Source organism: Dasypus novemcinctus, chromosome 1 (genome assembly GCF_030445035.2).
Source record: "Dasypus novemcinctus isolate mDasNov1 chromosome 1, mDasNov1.1.hap2, whole genome shotgun sequence".
In the NCBI taxonomy this organism is placed as follows: Eukaryota; Metazoa; Chordata; class Mammalia; order Cingulata; family Dasypodidae; genus Dasypus; species Dasypus novemcinctus.
In genome coordinates, this window is record NC_080673.1 from 79,517,856 (window position 1) to 79,530,496 (window position 12,641).

Below are 12,641 nucleotides of genomic sequence, written 5' to 3' on the forward strand. Positions count from 1 at the left end.
CCAGCCTATTTTCTATGCATCTTGATATTCATATATTAAATAACCTAATTTTCCACAACATATTGTAATATTTCCCATCACTAAATATTCCTTTACAACCCTTCGATGCTACAGGAGTGGGCTGAGGGAGAAGTGGCAGCAGAGGCACAGGATTGTGGGCCACCAAATCCCCAGACTTACACATTCAGTACCTACTGTGGCAGAAATCTTTGTATACCACTTTCACTTGATGGTGAGTTGCTGCTAAAGTTCAAGGCTTGTTGAATCAGACATCAACCAGTTCAAAACAGGCACCTCAGTTCCTGAGGACTTCTGAACAATCAGACAGATGTGTTGGGCCCATTACTGAGCCAAGAGCTATTTCTCCTTTCACTGAAGAGCATGGCTTTGCCTCCAAATCATAAGGGTCTGTAGAAACACTATGGTTACTACCACGTTACTTGGCATCTACAACACTGAAAATCAGATGGCAAATTTTTGCCATAGGTACCCCAGACAAAAACAGATTCTTCTGCTACAGTGCCTGACAGAATTTTCTATCCTGGTGTATCGCTGAACATATTTGTTTGGAGGAACTTGTCACTTGCTGACCTCAATGCAAGGAATACTGGGAAATGTAGTTTTAGCTTTCTAATCTCTATATGAAAGGAAGAAAGCCAAAACAAATGCTGTTGTGTTTTCCACACCTATCACTTTACCCAGAACATCATTGTAAACACATATGGAAAGCCATTTCGTCTAAGATCACAAAACAGAAAGAAATGTTCACTATCACGTTTATTTTTTTTAAGATTTATTTTTCATTTATTTCTCTCCCCCCATCCCCCAGTTGTCTGCTCTCTCTGTCCATTCGCTGTGTGTTCTTCTGTGTCCACCCGTATTCTTGTCAGTGGCACCAGAAATCTGTGTCTCTTTTTGTTGCGTCATCTTGTTGCGTCAGCTCTCCATGTGTGCAGCGCCATTCCTGGGCAGGCTGTGCTTTTTTTGCACTGGGCGGCTCTCCTTATGGGGCGCACTCCTTGCGCGTGGGGCTCCCCTACATGGGGGATGCCCTGCGTGGCACGGCACTCCTTGTGCACATCAGAACTGCATGTAGGTCAGATGCACACGGGTCAAGGAGGCCCTGGATTTGAACCTTGGACTTCCCATGTGGTAGGCAGACTCCCTATCCATTGGGATGAATCCGCTTCCCACTACCATGTTTGTATGTCAACATTATTTTGGAAGCTCTAGCAAATACAATAAAAAAAAGTAAAATCAAAAGAAAAGAAAAAAATATATGTAAGGGCCTGATGATGTGGCTGTACATCTATAAAACTCAAAAGATTATAGTTTTAAAATAATAAAATAAAGTAATTGCCCATTTTAAGAGTTATTTATATAAGCATAGAGTATATCAATAACATTTGCTTTACTGGCAATAAATAGCTAGAAATAGAAGTGGGAAAACTTTCTATTCACAAAAGTACACACAAAAAAACAGATAATTCTAAGCAATTAAGAATAAAAATAGAGGACCTAGATATACTCTAGAATTTTATGTAAATGGCATTATATATTCTTTTTTGTCTGGCCTCTTTCACTCAGTATGATTATTTTGAGATTTATCCATGTTGTTACATGTCTTTTCTTGCTGTTAGCAAGGGGAGAATCTTGTCTAAGTTATGTGGGGATGGTGCATCTTTGAAGTAAGCCATTTCTTGGAAAACAAAAGGATGAGGGTATTTCTTAACTATTTCTTTTTCCCAGGAGCACAGGGCTCAGGCAAAGTTTAACATTGCCAAAAATTTCAAAAACAGTTTGGCAATATCTTAAAAAGTCAAACAAACATACACCATATGATCCAACCATTCCAATCCACACCTAGGTATTTGCCTGAAAGAAGTGAAAGCATATGTCCATACAAAGATTCATATGCAAACATTCCTGACAGTTTTATTTGTAATAGGCAAAAGCTGGAACAATCCAAATATCTATGAGTAGGCCAATGGATGATCAGATTGTGGTATACCCATGCAATGGAATGCTATTCAGCAATAAAAAGATGGTACTGGTATTTGCAAAATAAGTCAGACAATGAGCAGTGCTTACTAAATGATTCTATTTATATAAAATTCTAGAGGGAAGCAGATGTAACTCAAGTGATTGGGTTCCCATCTACCATATGGAGGGTCCTAGGTCCGATTGCCGGGGCCCCCTGGTGAAAAGCAAAGCTGGCTCACGTGGCACGGAGAGCTGGCACAACAAGATGACACAACAAAAAGAGACATGGAGGAGAGATGGTGAGAGACACAACAGGCCAGGGAGCTGAGGTGGCCCGTATGATTGAGCGCCTCTCTCCTACGTTGGAGGTCCCAGGATCAGTTCCTGGTACCTCCTAAAGAGTAGGCAAGAAAAGAAGACAAGCAGACAAGCAGACATGGAAGAACACGCAGCAAATGGACATAGGGAGTAGATAGCAAGCCCAGGTGGCTGGGGGTGGGAGGGGATAAATAAATAAAATCTTTTTTAAAAATCTAGAAAACAGATCAGTGGTTTCTTGAGGATATGTGGTGGGAAGAGGAAGGAGGAAGGGATTTCAAAGAAGCACAAGGAAAATTTTAGGGGTGATGAATAGGTTAATCATCTGGATTATGATGATTCCACAAGTGTGTTCATATGTCAAAATGTATCAAATTGAACACTTTAAATATTTGCCCTGTATTGCATGTCAATTACACCTGAAGAAAGCTGTTAATTATATAAGTGCCATGACTAAAGTTGAATACTAGCAACATGACTTTAAATGATTATTATTTCACAAATTATCTTCTAGCTGTTGCTTCAGTACCAAAGTATATGTTAGTTTAATTTGAACATTTTTGTAACAACAGCAACTCATATGAAAGTATTCATTAAAATTGTTTTTGATGTGAAGTAAAAGATAAAATATAAACGTTTTTGTAAAACAGTTTTATTACTAATATTTATATAATTTATATCTAAAATTTTAAGCATAACCAGTTACAAAAATAAATAAGACATTGAATTATTTCAACCTAAAAAAGGGCAATTCTTTAACTTCCTAAGTACTTTTCTCTATTCCTAAATACTTATTCAAGCTAAAATAAGATGAACACATTTTTATTTCACCTTCAAACACCCTTAAGATAAATATTCAGACAACTAAATGTTAATTGGGTATTAAAATTAATTTAAATATTAATAATAGAAATTAAATATAGCTTTATCTTAAAAGCCAAGGAACCAAAAAAGCAACTGAAGAGTCAAAGTAAACCTAATTTGTTCCTTAAAAAAAAACTTTGCATTTTGCTTTCCTGAAATTACATTTTCATAGAACATCTTTTGTGGATCTATTCATCTGGGTCCTCTTTGATACCAGCCTTGGTGTTTCTAGGCTTGCATTTTATCCCCTCTTTTCTGTCTTAAGCAAATGGCTCCCAACTCTTAATCTTCCAATCCAGCACCTTCCTAAACTCCGGATCTGTATATCCCACTGCTTAGTGTGAAACAAAGTTGAATATTCTGTCATGAACTTAAATTCAGTATGTTAAATATCAGTCAGAACTTCTCATTCATGATTACACCCACATTTAGTCATTCCACGTCATCCTTCTCTTCAGATTTCATATTGAAATATCTCAATTCATACTTCATATTAGCATTTGGATGTCTCATATATATCTAAAATATAATTTGTCCCAACCTGAACACAAATCCCCACCCTCTGCCCAAACTGTTGCCTTCCTTAATAGTTTTCCCCATCTCAGTAAAAGGCATGATTTCCCAAGCCAGTTGCCTGTAAATCCTTAGCAGATAGAAATTACAGAAAAAGATTATAACTAATTATAATATCTTTTAAAGATGCCTATTAAACATAATGAACATAAATTTATATTTGCCATCCTATTAGTGATTCTTCAAAAAAATGTGCATTTAATATCTCTAATCATTTCAAATCAATTCTTCTTGTCCCAATTTCCCTGAAGCAATGAACAGAATCCTCCCAATTTCTTTACAGTAGTTATCAGAATAAATTTGAACCTACCATTGCACCGAATGGGAAAAATTTCACAACCTATTCACAAGTGTTGAAAACCTAAATCTAAAGATATTTCCTCAAGAGGAAATAAAAAAATATCTGTTATTACAAAGTAAAGCCGCACTTAAAAAAAATTATGGGACAAGACCCCACCAGTCTGGGCTTGAATTCACTCCCACTTCAGGGTGATTAAGCGATTGCTGAAGACTTTCCAGGGTGTATGCTTCTGAATGGGATCCTCAGATTCTGCCACTCTGGTCTCCACTCCCGGGTCTAAAGAGAGTTGAGAACCTCATCCTCCTCAGGTCTAAGAAGTGGCTCTTGACTCTTGTTAGTGGAGATGGAAATCAGAACTTCTCTTTTGAGGCGCTACTATTCCAGGCTACTACAGAAAAGGGCTCCCACTCTCATTGCTGCCACTAACACAAGAAACAGTGCAATCCCATGTTGGCACTGGTTTGATCTTGCCTATGTTTAGCCAACGCAATGATTAGCTTTCCAGACCTACTTCCCCACTGCGACTCAGAGGCTACACTCAAGGGGATAGGGGAAATACTATGAAAAAGGGGTTGGCTTAAACAAAGGGAATTGATTCTCCTCATTCCAAAAAGCCACCTCAGTTCTTGGCAATTTTGGTTAACAATGGAAACATCAGTTCCCTACACAAGAAAACTCAACCTTTACCCAATAGGCACCATTAAAACAATAGAGTCGCCAAACTGTGTACAGATTGGTACATTTCCCACTTTTTGGTTAATTCAGTCTTCTCCATAGTCCCCTTTTTATTCTAGTATACTATAGTCTGCTTTCTTTATGGTAGATTCATTTTGACTAGTCCATTTTACAAGCATCTCAAAAAAATTTTTTTTGATTAGAGAAGTTATGAGTTCATAGAACAATCATGCACAAAGTACAGGATTCTTATATACCCTCTCCCATTTTTAACACCTAGCATTGGTGTGGCACCTTTGTTACAACTGATGAAAACACAATTTTATAATTGTCTAATTAACTATAGTCCAAGGTTTAACAGTTTGTGTAGTACAGTTTCATGAATTTTTAAAGTTTTTTTTATATTACCACATATACAACCTAACATTTCTCCCTTTTAACCACATTCAGAGATATATTTCAGTGCCGTTAATTATGTTCTGCCATTGACACTGCATGGTTAATATGGCTTTACTATCACCACATCTTCATTTCAGCATGCAGAAGGGTGACAAAATAAGCCTAAGACTTTTAAAGATGAGATAAGGAAATAGCACATATAATTTCTTCTGTGTTCGACCATCCCAAAGCCACAACCAGCTGTCAGGGAGGCTGGGTAAGCTGTTTTTGGTTGGGCAGACACACACCATCTAAAACTCGAGAAACTGAATATTCAGAAAAAAATTAGCAGTCTTCTCTTCCACAAGTATACTATCCCAATATTGAAGTTTCTGGTATTTTTCATTTACTGAACATATTGTAGTAGGTTGAATTATGTACTCTAACATAGACATTTCTTGATCTTAACCCACATTCATGTGGGTGTGAACCCATTGTAAATAGGACCTCTTAAAGATGTTATTTTTAGTTAAGTCATGGCCCAACTGAAGCAGGATTACTAGGGACTTTGGAAGAAAATTGCAAAGTCACAGAAGCAAGAAAAGTGAGGACATTGCCATGTGATATGAGGTAGAGATGCAAACCCAGGAACCTCAAGGATTGTGGCAAGCCAGGACCAGAACACTGCTGAGCCCAGGACGAAACCAGGCGATGGTAAATACCCATTGTTTAAGCCAACCTGTTGCGTGCTTTGTCATAGCAGACTGGCAAACTAAGATGTATGATATTGCATTATTTTTCTAGATAATCATGTAAATGAACTTGAGGATGGAGTCAAAGTCAAATCATATCTTCCTGTTAATGATCATATATTCAAGCACGTTCATCAATTAGATGTTAGTACCATTGTTACTTCCTTCCCCACCATTTACTTCTGAGAACGATCAGGTATTTGGTTTTTTTGCTTTCCCCCTCAATTTAATCCTAATAGCAAAAAGGGTGGCATTTGTGATAGAAGATCACATAATAGGTTTTTAGTATTATAATGCTTTCTTTATAAACATTTTGTTATGTGTAAACTGGGTTTCATTCACCTTCTCTTGAGTGCTTGCTCTCCTGTGGTCTTCACTTAAACCAATCAAGAAAATCAATGCAGTGCAAATATTGAGTCCCACCTCATTCACCCCATCAATTAGAAAATCTTTCAAGTCCCCAGGAATCGGCATGGTTTGAGTAGGTAGGGAGCTATGAATACAGAACTGGTCTGTTGCAGCAGCCAAGGCTCAGTTTTCCACCTACTTTTATAGGAGGATAGAAATAAAAATTCCTCTTCAAATTTTAGCCATGACCAAGAAAACCTCTGTGAAATCTAATGATAGAAGGATAAATTTCTGAGGGTTAAAATCTCACTGAGACCTTGTAAGAGGAATGTTTTCTGAACACCAGATTCTTTATGAAGAGATGCTGTCTCCTATATAAGTCAGAAAGTGCTGAAAAGTGAGTCAGATGGCATACTTCTCTGCTCAAAACCTGAAATGACCTTTTCATTCAAAATAAAAGCTAAAGTCTTTAAAATAGCTTAACGGCCTCTACCTCAACTTCTCGCACCCCCTCATTCTCTCCCCTCGTTCACTCTGCTCTATCCTCACTGGCATCTGTCTGCTCCTGGAACATACCAGAAACCCCCCTTCCTGACAGAGAAACATTTTTTGGCACTGTCCCCTGTTCTGGGAATGCTCCTTCCCCCAGATATCTGCAAGCATAACTCCCTTACCTCCTCCAAGGCTTTGTTCAAATTTCACCTCCTATACTGTGTCAGTTCAGGCCCTCTGAAAAGCAGACACCAACATGGAATTAGACATCCAAGAGATTTATTGGAGGAAACACCTGTGAAGAAGAAAAGCAAGTGGTTGCAGGAACAGGGAAGAAAACCATCAGGTGCAATGCTGATCTGATCCCCTTGAAAAGAGAGAAGCAAGGAAAGAGGATTGTGCGGGATGTCTCAGAGTACAATGCAGCTCTAGAAAATCTCAGCCAGAGTGATGAGGATGCCAGAGCAAGAGTTTCCCATTAGAAGTGTCTCAGGTTGGGCAGAAATAGCCTGACTACAGTACACCCACAATGCTCAGTCATTGGCTTGGAGCTGCTGGAAGAACGTGATTTTGGCATAAGTGATCTAGCAGTCCAAAAGTGTAGCAGCCAAAGTTCTGTCAGATGCTTACATTCCTTGAAGCATGTTACTTTGAAGGGAGATATAAGTGGCACATCTCCATGGTCCCAACAGAGGCTTACCCTAACTATCTCAATCCTCCATTCTCAATCTTTTTTAGGCTGCTTCACTTTTACTACCTCTACAGCACTTTTGTTTTATATCATTTCAGGTTCATGACCACACTGAGAAGAATGTCCTACCCCCAATTTGCAATGAGTAAACCAAGGTTTATTAAGCTTCAAAAATACGTCTATTGTAGAGTTCTCTTGGGTTTTGTCCTTGGATTCGCCTCCCATGGCTTCAATTTTCACATATATGCTATATGAATAATAATAATAATGGTGATGATGCCATAATAATAATAATAGTAAACATTATTAAGCACCCTCCAGGCATGTATAACCAGTGGCTAACTTGACATCTCTACTCAGATGTCCCACAGATACCTCCAAACAAACCTATCCAAAATCAAACCCATTCCCCTTTCAAATCTGCTCCTGTTCCTGGTTCCCTGTCTTCTTGAATAGCCCCACCATCCACCTACCAATTCCATCAGATGAAAAACCTGAGAAGGATCTTTCTAAGTCCTCCCTTTTTCCCAACTCCTATTGCTCCATTTTATAAACCTCTTTCCAATTCATCTATTCTCTCTATCCATATCCTACTGCCTTAGCTTAGGCCATCAAGTTTTCTCACCTGGATCATTGTCAACAATATCCAAAGTGGTCTTCATCCCATTACTGTTGCCCTTCCCTCTATTTCATCTTTCTACTGTCTCCAGACTGATCTTTCTGGGGAAAAAAATCCATATTGTCACTCCCTTAACTAAAAATCTTTGATTGCCTCTTCAATGTCTTTGAGGTACACCATCAACTACTCCAGTCTACCTGTTGGGTCTCATTTCTCTACTCAATTTTCCAGAAGCCCATGTGTGACCTGTACTGGATAACTTGCACATCAGAATGTCCTGAGTTCCTTCATACTTCCTTGACTTGTCCATGCTGTTCCTGCTGCCCTTCACACTTTCTTTGCCTACCTTACTCCTGTCCTTTGGGACTTATCAGGAGATTTCTCTCACTTTCCAAATCCGGGTTAAACATCCTTTCTTATATATTCCATGGCAACCTGTCTTTCCTCACAGAATGCTAATCAACTGTATATTAGTAGGTCCTACTAGACCAGGAGCTGGCATACTTTTTCTGTAAAGAGTCAGATAGTATATATTTTAGATTTCATAGGCCTTGTGTCTCTGTCACAACTACCAACTCTGCTATTGTAGTTACCCTACAATGTTATAAATGGATGAGCAAGACTGTGTTCCAATAAAACTTTATTTATGAACACTGAAATTAGAATTTCATAAAATTTTTACCTCACAAAATAATATTCTTCTTTTGATTTTTTTCAACCATTAAAAAATGTAAATAGCATTCTTAGCTCAGGGCCATACTCTCTCGATATAGTATAGATCCCTAGACTATTCCATGAACTCTCAACAGGGTAGTGTGAGATCTGGCTTTGTATCCACAGAGCTGTGCATAGTATTCAACTTATAGTATGTGCTTAATAAATGTTTGTTCAAGAAATAAAACTTGCACAGTGTCAGGATCAAGCCTGAGTTAACTTGACTTGGAAGCACAATGTTATATCCATGGCCAGGTCACAAGTAATGACTCTGAAGAAGACTTTCAATATATTCAAGGAGTAATTTAGAAATACCTTAGTGATGGACCTTAATGTTATTCTTATAAATATATATTATATATATATTATAAATATATTATCTGTTATATATATTCTGAGAATATAAAAATAAGTTTTACTGTTATTAGTTGCTGCTCAATTTAACCTGACACGTACCCGTATTCCTTTTCTCAATTAACTTTATTGTATTTATTGTGCTTACCAGAATTTAAAATAATCCAGTTATTGGCTATTTCAATTTTTTAAAAAAATAAAGCTTCTTCAAACTCATTGCAATTTTGGAGTAAGACTTCATAAGACTTCAAATACTTGGAGCGTCACAGCTCTGATTGTCCAAAGACTATCTAAAAGAAGGAAACATGTTCTCCTTCTATAAAGTTTCTTCTAGAAATATTTGACTCCCTGCTTTCTTTCCTTTCTACAAATAGAACAGAAAGTCCCTAAAGAACACAATCCCAGCACAAGGGCATTCCCTGGGTCCTCACCTTTCAATTAGTGTATGGTTACCTGAAATCAGGTGGCAACAGGCTACGGGAGAACAAAAAAGACTGAGAATTCAGGCTCGTGCTTAGGTTCAGTGAAGGTCAGCAATCTGATCAAAGAGATAAGAAAACTTATGGGCATTTGGGTACATGAGATGGGAAGCAGGGCTGAAATCAGGTGGCCATTTGATAAGAAAAAGTGATTTTTATCAGTAACTCCAATCATTGGTGAAACTGTTCTGTCAATGCTTTAGGTATTTAAAAGCTTAGATATAAGGTAGTCTCAGGAAAAAAAGGTTGAACCAGTTAAAAGAATAGCAAAATCATAGTAGTATAGAAAGGGAAAAAAAGTATAGTCAGGTAAAAAGAACTTTAGGTTTAAAATCAGAAGGCATGACTTCCAACTAGGTGGGTGATTTGGAATAAGTTCTGAACCTCATTTTACCAATCTATAAAATAATTCAATTCATTCCACACTGAATATTGGGTTGGAAGTTTGTATCTCTAAAGTTCCTTCCAGCTTTAAGGTTTTGAAATTCAAAACTGTGTTAGAACTGAAACTACAAGTTTTGTGGTCCAGTCTCAGACAATTTCATCTCTGCACAAGTGGTTTTGAAAAGACAACAAGGCAACCAAGTCATCACATGGCGCTCCTATTTGAGTCTACTCTCTCCTACATTGTGACATAGTCATGACATAACAATTCCTTACATGCTCTCATAAGCTGTACTGTTTCAAACACAGGCCAAAATTTTCTGAATTCCACCAGTTTCATCATACTGAGAATATAAGAAAAAATTAAAAAACCCCAAAACTTTCAAAGTGAATTCTCAAAGTTGACCAACGCTGAAATTGGATATATGTCATACCTTAAAAGTCTTATAAAAACTGAGTAGGCAGAGGGATCATATATCTTCACCACTGCTGGAACTACTTTAAATGCCTGCAAAACTTACCTGACATCTCAGCAGTAGTATTATCCTCATTTAAGTTTTTACCCAGGCATTTCACCAGAAAAGGGATTTTGTCAGATAGCTTTTCTTTTCTTCTAGCTCAGAAGAAAGGATATTTTGAAAACAAAAACACTGGTTTGGTTTTATTAAGTTTGAGAAAGTCGTAACTGTATCAAACCTAGAGTTAGCTGAAGGTCTTCCTAATTAGCAGTGGGGGGTGGTAGGAGATCAGCTTAGATGGTTCTAATTTTAGGGCAAGAATGAGAGGTCAAATTCCTGGTTCCACGTAGGCGGCCGTTCTTTCTCAGCTGTTTTTCACAGTACAGCAAGCTGAAAACCCTCGGTACTTGTGTACAAAGAGATCCCTGTGGGATCAGTCATCCTATTTCATAGAAACGAATATGTGGACATACGGTGAAGGACTATACAGAAGTCCAGCTTCAGTGAAATCACCTCTTCCCACACTTTTCAGTTCAGGACATCTTTTTGCCCCTCCCATTTTACACGTTGCCAGGTTGCCTTGGGGCGTTTCTTCCTCTGTAGTACATTGTACCAGTACGTCATCGATTTGCCGGTGCACACGAGTTAGATTCGCTTTAAACTGTAATTTCTTCGAGGTCTGGGATCGTGTTCTTTCCTTTCAGTATCGGCAGTGCAGAGCCTACAGCATCACACAATGACTCTGGTAAAGAGTGATGAATGAAAGGCTGAACCAGCAACTTGTTGAAAGAAAGAACTCTCAATAAGCACTCTCTTCCTGCGGGGCTTCATGGTGACATTGTTGCTCAGATTCCGCAACAACATTAAGGCCTTTGGCCTTTTGGATTAAAAAAAGAAGAAGAAGACAAGAAAGTGGGGAAAGTAAAAGAAAAGAGAGGACGGGAGGCCAGAACACCGACCGAGCTCGGGGCCCTGCCGGCCCGGCCCAGGCCCCGCCCCCTCTCGGCCCCGCCCCCGCCGCCGTCGGCGCCTGCGCGCGTGCGCCGGCGGGAGCGCGGCCGCTGGTCCAAGCCCGGGCGGGGGCGCGCAGCCGGGAGAGTGTTTGACGTGGCAGTTCGCAGCCCAGCTGCAACTCGGCGCGGGAGGCCAGCCCGTGGGGACGCCCAGGCGGGGCGAGGCGCGGCGGGAGCCGGGTCACTGGGGGCAACCGGCCCCAGGAACAGAGCCACTGACCCTCGGAGTCCCGGCGGCGTTAGAGTGCGGGTCCAGGTAACGACTCGCCCACCGCGCTCGGATGGGACGGCCCCCTCTCCCCGCACAGCTGGAGTGGGGTGCGGTGCCCGGCCCGGGGCGGGGGTGGTGACAGGCTGGGGCGCACCTGCGGCTGGAAGGGCGCGATGAGGAGCTCAGACCTGACCTCCTTAGCGCTTTCGTGCAGTTTAGTAATTGGGGGAGGGGGTAGGGATGGGCGTGGGCATTTTCGGCCTGCCCCCGCTTCACCTTTGTGTCTCGGCATGCAGGAATCAGCCCGGGTGCCTCAGTACCCACAGCTTTCTACTGTTAACTGATAGCACTTTTCTCTGTTCCCTATCAACTTAATTTCCTCTTTCTTGGAGAGAGGGTTGTGTTTGAAATGTTCATAGTAAAAATGGCAACTGTATCTTAAGCTGCGAGACATGCTGAGAGTGAAACTGATTTGGCCACCTCCAAACTTGGTCCGAGGGGAGGAGAGGAGCACCTTGGCTGGAGTGGCCTGGTGACAGTAGAATGGATGTCCTTCTGGGATTGGAGCTTCCCAGACTTCGACCCTAGGCCTGCTCATGCCGAGTGGCTTTCTGCCGTGTCGTCGCTTGAAGTTGAGTCAGGTTTCTGTAACTTGGTGCCCTGCGTGAGGAAGTTTGACGTGGCAGACTGGGTTGAGTGAGGAAGCAAATTCCTCACAGGTCCAGTTAAAAAGGGATCCGGCTACTTCCTGCTCTTTGGCGTGAACATCCCTGCCTCTCCTTTCTGTCACTCAGCAACAGGTTGCAGCACAGTGTGTTTGTACTGACTTCCTAAATGAGCTTGGTTGGATGAGCCTTGACCAAAGCTCAGGCTGCCACGTCTCCCTGTGCTCAGTGGGAGGAGGGAAAAAGTGTTGTCGGTAACGGAGCAGACCAGCGGCCTTTACCTCCCTCCCTCCCTCTCCCTTTTAGTGAGAGAAGGAAGTGATCTTATAATCTTTTTGCTTGCTTACTTTAATTTTGGAATCTTATGGT

General features: G+C 40.4%; 1 protein-coding gene across 2 annotated transcripts in view; it reads left to right on the forward strand.

Annotated features, from left to right (window-relative positions):
* The first annotated feature begins 11,405 nt into the window (after nt 1-11,405).
* The window catches only part of SEC24D (SEC24 homolog D, COPII coat complex component), a 108,593-nt gene continuing 107,357 nt past the window's right edge, over nt 11,406-12,641 (forward strand). The window contains exon 1 of one of the 2 annotated variants that reach the window (XM_004479041.4): nt 11,406-11,652. The gene's annotated coding sequence lies outside the window, so the exon portion shown is untranslated. The remainder of the gene's footprint in view (nt 11,653-12,641) is intronic. The other variant, XM_004479040.3, reaches the window with a different exon arrangement.